This window comes from Bufo gargarizans, chromosome 2, assembly GCF_014858855.1.
Source record: "Bufo gargarizans isolate SCDJY-AF-19 chromosome 2, ASM1485885v1, whole genome shotgun sequence".
Taxonomy (NCBI): Eukaryota; Metazoa; Chordata; class Amphibia; order Anura; family Bufonidae; genus Bufo; species Bufo gargarizans.
Window position 1 is genome coordinate 241,563,399 of NC_058081.1, and position 14,062 is coordinate 241,577,460.

The following is a 14,062-nucleotide window of genomic DNA, read 5'->3' on the forward strand; positions in this document are numbered from 1 at the left end:
TTTCTCTGCAACGGTCGCGCCCTCTGCACTTTGACTGACAGGGCCAGGCGTGATCACGTTTACACTGCCTGGCCCTGTCAACGAAAGTGCAGAGGGCACAGCAGTTGCAGAGCGCCTCTACATGAACCACAAGAGATATTGCAAATCTGTTTGCGGCAATCGATTTCTGAGAAAATTCTGTTCTTCTGTAATATGTTACATGACCCCCTTCCCATTGAAAAAATTGCCCTTGATCCAAGATGGCAGGCATGTTCCGTACATAACCTAAAAGATAGGCCCCCTCATCCATTACTTGCTGGTGTATTCAGATATTTCATTTTCACTTTCCTTTTTTGAAATAAGAGTGTCCTGTGACTTTTGACTCGCCCTGTGCAGCACTCCCGTTCCTAGTCTCCCAGGTGCAAAAGTCCTCTAGGGATTCTGGATGGAAATCCACCAAATAATTAAAAAAATATGAAGAGCAGGGGGGTAACTACTAGACCATGCGACTGCTATGAGGCCCAGGGCAATAGGGCGACCAGTCTTAGTTGGGATTATCTCCTCTTCTAATGGAGATGAAAACTTGGTCAAGAGTCTACCCTCTAAAGGAACAACTTTTAGCAAATTAAGCAGTGGAAAAATGGCCCAAGGGTCCTGTGTGGGAGGCCTGGTTTGATCCTTGCTATGGGGCCCTTACTTTATGTACGCCACTGATGAAGAGGCAGCACTGCAGTCAAGGTGCATAATACGTGAAACTTTTAATACACCCAATGCAACGTTTCAGCTCCTCTCAATGGAGCCTTTGTCAAGCAGTGACATCAGTGCTCAATACAAGTATATACAGTGGATATAAAAAGTCTACATACCCCTGTTAAAATGTCAGGTTTCTGTGCTGTAAAAAAATGAGACCAAGATAAATAATTTCAGAACTTTTTCCACTATTAATGTGACCTATAAACTGTACCACTCAATTGAAAAACAAACTGAAATCTTTTAGGTAGAGCGAAGAAAAAATATTAAAATAAAATAATATGGTTGCATAAGTGTGCACACCCTTAAACTAATACTTTGTTGAAGCACCTTTTGATTTTATTACAGCACTCAGTCTTTTGGGGTATGAGTCTATCAGCATGGCACATTTTGACTTGGCAAGATTTGCCCACTCTTCTTTGCATAAACACTCCAAATCTGTCAGATTGCGAGGGCATCTCCTGTGCACAGCCCTCTTCAGATCACCCCACAGATTTTCAATCTGATCCAGGTCTGAGCTTTGGCTGGGCCATTGCAAAACTTTAATCATCTTCTGGTGAAGCTATTCCTTTGTTGATTTGTGTTTATGCTTTGGGTTGTTGTCATGGTGAAAGAGTTCCTCTTCATGTTCAGCTTTCTAGCAGAAGCCTGAAGGTTTTGTGCCACTATTGACTGGTATTTGGAACTGTTCATAATTAGAGTTGAGCGAACACCTGGATGTTCGGGTTCGAGAAGTTCGGCCGAACATCCCGGAAATGTTCGGGTTCGGGATCCGAACCCGATCCGAACTTCGTCCCGAACCCGAACCCCATTGAAGTCAATGGGGACCCGAACTTTTCGGCACTAAAAAGGCTGTAAAACAGCCCAGGAAAGAGCTAGAGGGCTGCAAAAGGCAGCAACATGTAGGTAAATCCCCTGCAAACAAATGTGGATAGGGAAATGAATTAAAATAAAAATTAAATAAATAAAAATTAACCAAAATCAATTGGAGAGAGGTTCCATAGCAGAGAATCTGGCTTCCCGTCACCCACCACTGGAACAGTCCATTCTCAGATATTTAGGCCCCGGCACCCAGGCAGAGGAGAGAGGTCCCGTAACAGAGAATCTGTCTTCATGTCAGCAGAGAATTAGTCTGCATGTCATAGCAGAGAATGAGGCTTCACGTCAGCCACCACTGCAACAGTCCATTGGCATATATTTAGGCCCAGCACACACACAGGCAGAGGAGAGAGGTCCCGTAACAGACAATCTGGCTTCATGTCAGCAGAGAATCAGTCTGCATGTCATAGCAGAGAATCAGGCTTCACGTCAGCCACCACTGCAACAGTCCATTGGCATATATTTAGGCCCAGCACACACACAGGCAGAGGAGAGAGGTCCCGTAACAGAGAATCTGGCTTCATGTCAGCAGAGAATCAGTCTGCATGTCATAGCAGAGAATGAGGCTTCACGTCACCCACCACTGCAACAGTCCATTGGCATATATTTAGGCCTAGCACACAGGCAGAGCAGAGAGGTCCCGTAACAGACAATCTGGCTTCATGTCAGCAGAGAATCAGTCTGCATGTCATAGCAGAGAATGAGGCTTCACGTCAGCCACCACTGCAACAGTCCATTGGCATATATTTAGGCCTAGCACACAGGCAGAGCAGAGAGGTCCCGTAACAGACAATCTGGCTTCATGTCAGCAGAGAATCAGTCTGCATGTCATAGCAGAGAATCAGGCTTCACGTCAGCCACCACTGCAACAGTCCATTGTCATAAATTTAGGCCCAGCACCCAGGCAGAGGAGAGAGGTCCCGTAACAGACAATCTGGCTTCATGTCAGCAGAGAATTAGTCTGCATGTCATAGCAGAGAATCAGGCTTCATGTCAGCCACCACTGCAACAGTCCATTGGCATATATTTAGGCCCAGCACCCAGGCAGAGGAGGGAGGTCCCGTAACAGAGAATCTGTCTTCATGTCAGCAGAGAATCAGTCTGCATGTCATAGCAGAGAATGAGGCTTCACGTCACCCACCACTGCAACAGTCCATTGGCATATATTTAGGCCTAGCACACAGGCAGAGCAGAGAGGTCCCGTAACAGACAATCTGGCTTCATGTCAGCAGAGAATCAGTCTGCATGTCATAGCAGAGAATCAGGCTTCACGTCAGCCACCACTGCAACAGTCCATTGGCATATATTTAGGCCTAGCACACAGGCAGAGCAGAGAGGTCCCGTAACAGACAATCTGGCTTCATGTCAGCAGAGAATCAGTCTGCATGTCATAGCAGAGAATGAGGCTTCACGTCAGCCACCACTGCAACAGTCCATTGGCATATATTTAGGCCTAGCACACAGGCAGAGCAGAGAGGTCCCGTAACAGACAATCTGGCTTCATGTCAGCAGAGAATCAGTCTGCATGTCATAGCAGAGAATCAGGCTTCACGTCAGCCACCACTGCAACAGTCCATTGTCATAAATTTAGGCCCAGCACCCAGGCAGAGGAGAGAGGTCCCGTAACAGACAATCTGGCTTCATGTCAGCAGAGAATTAGTCTGCATGTCATAGCAGAGAATCAGGCTTCATGTCAGCCACCACTGCAACAGTCCATTGGCATATATTTAGGCCCAGCACCCAGGCAGAGGAGGGAGGTCCCGTAACAGAGAATCTGTCTTCATGTCAGCAGAGAATCAGTCTGCATGTCATAGCAGAGAATGAGGCTTCACGTCAGCCACCACTGCAACAGTCCATTGGCATATATTTAGGCCTAGCACACAGGCAGAGGAGAGGTTCATTCAACTTTGGGTAGCCTCGCAATATAATGGTAAAATGAAAATAAAAATAGGATTGAATGAGGAAGTGCCCTGGAGTCCAATAATATATGGTTATGGGGAGGTAGTTAATGTCTAATCTGGACAAGGGACGGACAGGTCCTGTGGGATCCATGCCTGGTTCATTTTTATGAACGTCAGCTTGTCCACATTGGCTGTAGACAGGCGGCTGCGTTTGTCTGTAATGACGCCCCCTGCCGTGCTGAATACACGTTCAGACAAAACGCTGGCTGCCGGGCAGGCCAGCACCTCCAAGGCATAAAAGGCTAGCTCTGGCCACGTGGACAATTTAGAGACCCAGAAGTTGAATGGGGCCGAACCATCAGTCAGTACGTGGAGGGGTGTGCACACGTACTGTTCCACCATGTTAGTGAAATGTTGCCTCCTGCTAACACGTTGCGTATCAGGTGGTGGTGCAGTTAGCTGTGGCGTGTTGACAAAAGTTTTCCACATCTCTGCCATGCTAACCCTGCCCTCAGAGGAGCTGGCCGTGACACAGCTGCCTTGGCGACCTCTTGCTCCTCCTCTGCCTTGGCCTTGGGCTTCCACTTGTTCCCCTGTGACATTTGGGAATGCTCTCAGTAGCGCGTCTACCAACGTGCGCTTGTACTCGCGCATCTTCCTATCACGCTCCAGTGCAGGAAGTAAGGTGGGCACATTGTCTTTGTAGCGTGGATCCAGCAGGGTGGCAACCCAGTAGTCCGCACAGGTTAAAATGTGGGCAACTCTGCTGTCGTTGCGCAGGCACTGCAGCATGTAGTCGCTCATGTGTGCCAGGCTGCCCAGGGGTAAGGACAAGCTGTCCTCTGTGGGAGGCGTATCGTCATCGTCCTGCCTTTCCCCCCAGCCACGCACCAGTGATGGACCCGAGCTGTGTTGGGTGCCACCCCGCTGTGACCATGCTTCATCCTCATCCTCCTCCACCTCCTCCTCATCCTCGTCCTCCAGTAGTGGGCCCTGGCTGGCCACATTTGTACCTGGCCTCTGCTGTTGCCAAAAACCTCCCTCTGAGTCACTTCGAAGAGACTGGCCTGAAAGTGCTAAAAATGACCCCTCTTCCTCCTCCTCCTCCTCCTCCTCCTGGGCCACCTCCTCTTCCATCATCGCCCTAAGTGTTTTCTCAAGGAGACATAGAAGTGGTATTGTAACGCTGATAACGGTGTCATCGCCACTGGCCATGTTGGTGGAGTACTCGAAACAGCGCAACAGGGCACACAGGTCTCGCATGGAGGCCCAGTCATTGGTGGTGAAGTGGTGCTGTTCTGTAGTGCGACTGACCCGTGCGTGCTGCAGCTGAAACTCCACTATGGCCTGCTGCTGCTCGCACAGTCTGTCCAGCATGTGCAAGGTGGAGTTCCACCTGGTGGGCACGTCGCATATGAGGCGGTGAGCGGGAAGGCCGAAGTTACGCTGTAGCGCAGACAGGCGAGCAGCAGCAGGATGTGAACGCCGGAAGCGCGAACAGACGGCCCGCACTTTATGCAGCAGCTCTGACATGTCGGGGTAGTTGTGAATGAACTTCTGCACCACCAAATTCAGCACATGCGCCAAGCAAGGGATGTGCGTCAAATTGGCTAGTCCCAGAGCTGCAACGAGATTTCGCCCATTATCACACACCACCAGGCCGGGCTTGAGGCTCACCGGCAGCAACCACTCGTCGGTCTGTTGTTCTATACCCCGCCACAACTCCTGTGCGGTGTGGGGCCTGTCCCCCAAACATATGAGTTTCAGAATGGCCTGCTGACGTTTACCCCGGGCTGTGCTGAAGTTGGTGGTGAAGGTGTGTGGCTGACTGGATGAGCAGGTGGAAGAAGAGGAGGAGGAAGCCGAGAAGGAGGAGGTGGCAACAGGAGGCAAAGAATGTTGCCCTGCGATCCTTGGCGGCGGAAGGACGTGCGCCAAACAGCTCTCCGCCTGGGGCCCAGCTGCCACTACATTTACCCAGTGTGCAGTTAGGGAGATATAGCGTCCCTGGCCGTGCTTACTGGTCCACGTATCTGTGGTTAGGTGGACCTTGCCACAGATGGCGTTGCGCAGTGCACACTTGATTTTATCGGATACTTGGTTGTGCAGGGAAGGCACGGCTCTCTTGGAGAAGTAGTGCCGGCTGGGAACAACATACTGTGGGACAGCAAGCGACATGAGCTGTTTGAAGCTGTCTGTGTCCACCAGCCTAAATGACAGCATTTCATAGGCCAGTAGTTTAGAAATGCTGGCATTCAGGGCCAGGGATCGAGGGTGGCTAGGTGGGAATTTACGCTTTCTATCAAATGTTTGTGAGATGGAGAGCTGAACGCTGGCGTGTGACATGGTTGAGACGCTTGGTGACGGAGGTGGTGGTGGTGGTGTTGGTGGTACATCCCCTGTTTGCTGGGCGGCAGGTGCCAACGTTCCTCCAGAGGCGGAGGAAGAGGCCGAGGCGGCAGCAGCAGAATAGGCCGAGGCGGCAGCAGCAGAAGAGGTAGCAGGGGGAGCCTGAGTGACTTCCTTGGTTTTAAGGTGTTTACTCCACTGCAGTTCATGCTTTGCATGCAGGTGCCTGGTCATGCAGGTTGTGCTCAGGTTCAGAACGTTAATGCCTCGCTTCAGGCTCTGATGGCACAGCGTGCAAACCACTCGGGTCTTGTCGTCAGCACATTGTTTGAAGAAGTGCCATGCCAGGGAACTCCTTGAAGCTGCCTTTGGGGTGCTCGGTCCCAGATGGCGGCGGTCAGTAGCAGGCGGAGTCTCTTGGCGGCGGGTGTTCTGCTTTTGCCCACTGCTCCCTCTTTTGCTACGCTGTTGGCTCGGTCTCACCACTGCCTCTTCCTCCGAACTGTGAAAGTCAGTGGCACGACCTTCATTCCATGTGGGGTCTAGGACCTCATCGTCCCCTGCATCGTCTTCCACCCAGTCTTGATCCCTGACCTCCTGTTCAGTCTGCACACTGCAGAAAGACGCAGCAGTTGGCACCTGTGTTTCGTCATCATCAGAGACATGCTGAGGTGGTATTCCCATGTCCTCATCATCAGGAAACATAAGTGGTTGTGCGTCAGTGCATTCTATGTCTTTCACCGCTGGGGAAGGGCTAGGTGGATGCCCTTGGGAAACCCTGCCAGCGGAGTCTTCAAACAGCATAAGAGACTGCTGCATAACTTGAGGCTGAGACAGTTTCCCTGGTATGCATGGGGGTGATGTGACAGACTGATGGGGTTGGTTTTCAGGCGCCATCTGTGCGCTTTCTGCAGAAGACTGGGTGGGAGATAATGTGAACGTGCTGGATCCACTGTCGGCCACCCAATTGACTAATGCCTGTACCTGCTCAGGCCTTACCATCCTTAGAACGGCATTGGGCCCCACCATATATCGCTGTAAATTCTGGCGGCTACTGGGACCTGAGGTAGTTGGTACACTAGGACGTGTGGATGTGGCAGAACGGCCACGTCCTCTCCCAGCACCAGAGGGTCCACTAACACCACCACGACCATGTCCACGTCCGCGTCCCTTACTAGATGTTTTTCTCATTGTTATGGTTCACCACAACAACAAATATATTATTTGGCCCAATGTATTGTATTCAAATTCAGCGGGATATAAATTTGAGGCCTAGTATTTAGGCGCTGGGTGACCGGTATGGATTTAGTGACAGAATTAGACTTGGAAATGCACAGAAGCGTGTGTGTGAAGTTATTCTGAATGACCCTATGTGCACCTTCAATATGATCTACCCTTTTAGGGATAGATTTCAAATAGCTCTGATATAGCAGAAACGACTAAATTATGAAATTGCTAAATTGGGAATTGTATTTCAACCCAGAACAAAAAATGTGCTTTGACGGACACTAAATAACTTTCCCAGCCACAACAGGACAGCGGTAACGAGAGATTTAGCGGGATATAAATTTGAGGCCTAGTATTTAGGCGCTGGGTGACAGGTATGGGTTTAGTGACAGAATTAGATTTGGAAATGCACAGTAGCGGGTGTGTGAAGTTATTCTGAATGACCCTATGTGCACCTTGAATATTATATACCCTTTTAGGGATAGATTTCAAATAGCTCTGATATAGCAGAAACCACTAAATTATGAAATTGCTAAATTGGGAATTGTATTTCAACCCAGAACAAGAAATGTGCTTGAACGGACACTAAATAACTCGCCCAGCTACAGCACTAGGGACAGATTTAGCGGGATATAAATTTGAGGCCTAGTATTTAGGCGCTGGGTGACAGGTATGGGTTTAGTGCCAGAATTAGACTTGGAAATACACAGTAGCGGGTGTGTGTGAAGTTATTCTGAATGACCCAATGTGCACCTTGAATATTATATACCCTTTTAGGGATAGATTTCAAATAGCTCTGATATAGCAGAAACCACTAAATTATGAAATTGCTAAATTGGGAATTGTATTTCAACCCAGAACAAGAAATGTGCTTGAACGGACACTAAATAACTCGCCCAGCTACAGCACTAAGGACAGATTTAGCGGGATATAAATTTGAGGCCTAGTATTTAGGCGCTGGGTGACAGGTATGGGTTTAGTGCCAGAATTAGACTTGGAAATACACAGTAGCGGGTGTGTGTGAAGTTATTCTGAATGACCCAATGTGCACCTTGAATATTATATACCCTTTTAGGGATAGATTTCAAATAGCTCTGATATAGCAGAAACCACTAAATTATGAAATTGCTAAATTGGGAATTGTATTTCAACCCAGAACAAGAAATGTGCTTGAACGGACACTAAATAACTCGCCCAGCTACAGCACTAAGGACAGATTTAGCGGGATATAAATTTGAGGCCTAGTATTTAGGCGCTGGGTGACAGGTATGGGTTTAGTGCCAGAATTAGACTTGGAAATACACAGTAGCGGGTGTGTGTGAAGTTATTCTGAATGACCCAATGTGCACCTTGAATATTATATACCCTTTTAGGGATAGATTTCAAATAGCTCTGATATAGCAGAAACCACTAAATTATGAAATTGCTAAATTGGGAATTGTATTTCAACCCAGAACAAGAAATGTGCTTGAACGGACACTAAATAACTCGCCCAGCTACAGCACTAAGGACAGATTTAGCGGGATATAAATTTGAGGCCTAGTATTTAGGCGCTGGGTGACAGGTATGGGTTTAGTGCCAGAATTAGACTTGGAAATACACAGTAGCGGGTGTGTGTGAAGTTATTCTGAATGACCCAATGTGCACCTTGAATATTATATACCCTTTTAGGGATAGATTTCAAATAGCTCTGATATAGCAGAAACCACTAAATTATGAAATTGCTAAATTGGGAATTGTATTTCAACCCAGAACAAGAAATGTGCTTGAACGGACACTAAATAACTCGCCCAGCTACAGCACTAAGGACAGATTTAGCGGGATATAAATTTGAGGCCTAGTATTTAGGCGCTGGGTGACAGGTATGGGTTTAGTGCCAGAATTAGACTTGGAAATACACAGTAGCGGGTGTGTGTGAAGTTATTCTGAATGACCCAATGTGCACCTTGAATATTATATACCCTTTTAGGGATAGATTTCAAATAGCTCTGATATAGCAGAAACCACTAAATTATGAAATTGCTAAATTGGGAATTGTATTTCAACCCAGAACAAGAAATGTGCTTGAACGGACACTAAATAACTCGCCCAGCTACAGCACTAAGGACAGATTTAGCGGGATATAAATTTGAGGCCTAGTATTTAGGCGCTGGGTGACAGGTATGGGTTTAGTGCCAGAATTAGACTTGGAAATACACAGTAGCGGGTGTGTGTGAAGTTATTCTGAATGACCCAATGTGCACCTTGAATATTATATACCCTTTTAGGGATAGATTTCAAATAGCTCTGATATAGCAGAAACCACTAAATTATGAAATTGCTAAATTGGGAATTGTATTTCAACCCAGAACAAGAAATGTGCTTGAACGGACACTAAATAACTCGCCCAGCTACAGCACTAGGGACAGATTTAGCTGGATATAAATTTGAGGCCTAGTATTTAGGCGCTGGGTGACAGGTATGGGTTTAGTGCCAGAATTAGACTTGGAAATACACAGTAGCGGGTGTGTGTGAAGTTATTCTGAATGACCCAATGTGCACCTTGAATATTATATACCCTTTTAGGGATAGATTTCAAATAGCTCTGATATAGCAGAAACCACTAAATTATGAAATTGCTAAATTGGGAATTGTATTTCAACCCAGAACAAAAAATGTGCTTGAACGGACACTAAATAACTCGCCCAGCTACAGCACTAAGGACAGATTTAGCGGGATATAAATTTGAGGCCTAGTATTTAGGCGCTGGGTGACAGGTATGGGTTTAGTGCCAGAATTAGACTTGGAAATACACAGTAGCGGGTGTGTGTGAAGTTATTCTGAATGACCCAATGTGCACCTTGAATATTATATACCCTTTTAGGGATAGATTTCAAATAGCTCTGATATAGCAGAAACCACTAAATTATGAAATTGCTAAATTGGGAATTGTATTTCAACCCAGAACAAGAAATGTGCTTGAACGGACACTAAATAACTCGCCCAGCTACAGCACTAAGGACAGATTTAGCGGGATATAAATTTGAGGCCTAGTATTTAGGCGCTGGGTGACAGGTATGGGTTTAGTGCCAGAATTAGACTTGGAAATACACAGTAGCGGGTGTGTGTGAAGTTATTCTGAATGACCCAATGTGCACCTTGAATATTATATACCCTTTTAGGGATAGATTTCAAATAGCTCTGATATAGCAGAAACCACTAAATTATGAAATTGCTAAATTGGGAATTGTATTTCAACCCAGAACAAGAAATGTGCTTGAACGGACACTAAATAACTCGCCCAGCTACAGCACTAAGGACAGATTTAGCGGGATATAAATTTGAGGCCTAGTATTTAGGCGCTGGGTGACAGGTATGGGTTTAGTGCCAGAATTAGACTTGGAAATACACAGTAGCGGGTGTGTGTGAAGTTATTCTGAATGACCCAATGTGCACCTTGAATATTATATACCCTTTTAGGGATAGATTTCAAATAGCTCTGATATAGCAGAAACCACTAAATTATGAAATTGCTAAATTGGGAATTGTATTTCAACCCAGAACAAGAAATGTGCTTGAACGGACACTAAATAACTCGCCCAGCTACAGCACTAAGGACAGATTTAGCGGGATATAAATTTGAGGCCTAGTATTTAGGCGCTGGGTGACCGGTATGGATTTAGTGACAGAATTAGACTGGGATATGGCCAAAAAATAAACAGACTATTGCTGGTTAAATGCACTTGGTGTGACAGCTTCACCCTGATGTAGGCTTTAGCCAAAAAACAACCACACCATTGAGGGTTAAATGCACTTGGTGACAGGCGCAGCTTGCCCCTGATTTAGTATATGGCCAAAAAATGAACAGACTATTGCTGGTTAAATGCACTTGGTGTGACAGCTTCACCCTGATGTAGGCTTTAGCCAAAAAACAACCACACCATTGAGGGTTAAATGCACTTGGTGACAGGCGCAGCTTGCCCCTGATTTTGTATATGGCCAAAAAATGAACAGACTATTGCTGGTTAAATGCACTTGGTGTGACAGCTTCACCCTGATGTAGGCTTTAGCCAAAAAACAACCACACCATTGAGGGTTAAATGCACTTGGTCGCAGCTTGTGCTGGCGCACCACAAGACACAAAATGGCCGCCGATCACCCCAGAAAAATGTGACTGACAAACGGTCTGGGCAGCCTAAAAACAGTGAGCAATTGAGGATCAGCAGCTCAATGATCCACAGCTGCAGATCGATCAGTTAATCAAGTCCTTTGGAGGAGTTAATCTGCCTAATCTCGCCCTACTGTCGCAGCCGCAACCTCTCCCTACGCTAATCAGAGCAGAGTGACGGGCGGCGCTATGTGACTCCAGCTTAAATAGAGGCTGGGTCACATGGTGCTCTGGCCAATTACAGCCATGCCAATAGTAGGCATGGCTGTGATGGCCTCTTGGGGCAAGTAGTATGACGCTTGTTGATTGGCTGCTTTGCAGCCTTTCAAAAAGCGCCAAGAAAGCGTCACAAAAGCGCGAAGAAAGCGACGAACACCGAACCCGAACCCGGACTTTTACGAAAATGTCCGGGTTCGGGTCCGTGTCACGGACACCCCAAAATTCGGTACGAACCCGAACTATACAGTTCGAGTTCGCTCATCCCTATTCATAATTCCCTCTAGCTTAACTAAGGCCCCAGTTCCAGCTGAAGAAAAACAGCCCCAAAGCATGATGCTGCCACCACCATGCTTCACTGTGGGTATGGTGTTCTTTTGGTGATGTGCAGTGTTTTTTTTGCGCCAAACATATCTTTTGGAATTATAGCCAAAAAGTTCAACCTTGGTTTCATCAGACCAGAACACCTTTTTCTACATGCTTTTGGGAGACTTCAGATGTGTTTTTGCAAAATGTAGCCTGGCTTGGATGTTTTTCTTCGTAAGAAAAGGCTTTCGTCTTGCCACTCTACCCCATAGCCCAGACATATAAAGAATACGGGAGATTTGTTGTCACATGTACCACACAGCCAGTACTTGCCAGATATTCCTGCAGCTCCTTTAATGTTGCTGTAGGCCTCTTGGTAGCCTCCCAGACCAGTTTTCTTATCTTTTCATCAATTTTGGTAATGTCACTGTTGTGCCATATTTTCTCCACTTGATGATGACTGTCTTCACTGTGTTCCATGGTATATCTAATGCCTTGGAAATTATTTTGTACCCTTCTCCTGACTGATACCTTTTTAACAATGAGATCCCTCTGATACTTTGGAAGCTCTCTGTGGACCATGGCTTTTGCTGTGGGATGCAACTAAGAAAATTTCAAGAAAGACCAACTAGAGCAGCTGAACTTTATTTGGGGTTAATCAGAGGCACTTTAAATGATGGCAGGTGTATGCTGACTCCTATTTAACATGATTTTGAATGTGATTGCTTAATTCTGAACACAGCTACATCCCCAGTTATAAGTGCACACTTATGCAACCACATTATTTTAAGGTTTTTTTTTTTCTTCCCTCCACCTAAAAGATTTCAGTTTGTTTTTCAATTATGTGGTACTGTTTATAGGTCACATTAAAGGTGGAAAAAGTTCTTAAATGATTTATCTTTGTCTTATTTTTTTACAGCACAGAAATCTGACATTTTAACAGGGGTGTGTAGACTTTTTATATCCACTGTATAGGTCCATACATAGGTGGTCATGATTATAGATTAATTTAAATGAATCAATAAATCAACATGATAATACGTGTATACAGTGGTGGTATGCAAACCTCTTGCAGAAATCATTATTCAGAAATTACAAGATTATAGGTAGAGATGAGCGAATTTCTCAAATTATATTCAGTCAGTTCGCGCAATTTTCCGAAAAGATTCAATTCGATCCGAATTTATTTGTGGCAAATCGCAATAAAAAACTGCTATTTCCTGGCTGCAGATAGCCTTTATAATGGTGTAGAACACTGTGCCTTGCACTAACACGCATAGGGAGTCTGCTGTGGTAGTGAAACAATACTGTGAGTCAGTATGACACGCAGATGACAGGCATTGCTGTTAGAATCACTGAACACTTCACTTGTTTGGGCAGTCAAGGGGCCAAAACTGACCAAATAACTCAAGTATCAACTCAGCCTTACAGGTCGATGTTAGCTTCAAGATGAAGCGCAATCCTTTTACACCGTCTTCAGCTTATTCCACATAGATGTCTACAGAACCTGTTCTATTAAACGCTGATACAAGTAGAGCCCCCTGACAGAGTGGAGAGAGTGTCAGCAGTAAGTTTGTGTTGACGTCACTGATTATTTTGCCCATCCTCTGATCCGTCAGAACAATAACCCCCAAAAAACGGATCCTGTCTGTTGAGCATCCGCCTTCACTCGGTCAGCATTTTGTCAGTAATCCATCAGTATTGCTAAAGCTAAAAAAAAACAAAACAGGAGTGGATCCAAAACAGAATTGACACGTGAGTAGAATATTTGCATGTCGTCTTTGTTTTGTACCCACTCCTGCTTTTGGCTACCAAATCATAATCCAATTCTGACGGGACCATACAGGCCTTACAGCTGCTACATAGACAGGATCCATTGTGCATCTCATTTTTCCTTCCTTCTGACAGATCAGAAGAAGGGTCAAATAAATGATGAGTTCAACCAGGCCAAAAAGGCAAAATAGTGGCCCAGTCATGAAGTGGGGAGGGTGGGAATAGCATGAGAAGTCCACAAAATGGCTCAATGACAGTGGTGAAGTGGCAGCAGCATGAGGAGACCAGAGTGGCCCAGTGACATAGTGGGGAGGTGCCAGTAGCATGAGGAGACCACAGAGTAGTGAAGTGGCAGCAGCATGAGGAGACCACAGAGTGGTGATGTGGTGGCAGCAGCATGAGGAGACCACAGAGTGGTGAAGTAGTAGCAGCATAAGGAGACCATAGAGCGGCCCAGTGACATAGTGGTGATGTGGCAGAAGCATGAGGAGACCACAGAGAGGTGAAGTGGCAGCAGCATGAGGAGACCACAGAG

At 46.2% G+C, this 14,062-nt stretch overlaps 1 protein-coding gene across 2 annotated transcripts in view; it reads right to left on the reverse strand.

The window, feature by feature from the left end:
• The window catches only part of CCDC146 (coiled-coil domain containing 146), a 131,970-nt gene that overhangs the window by 33,402 nt on the left and 84,506 nt on the right, over positions 1-14,062 (reverse strand). The gene's annotated exons all lie outside the window — the stretch shown is intronic.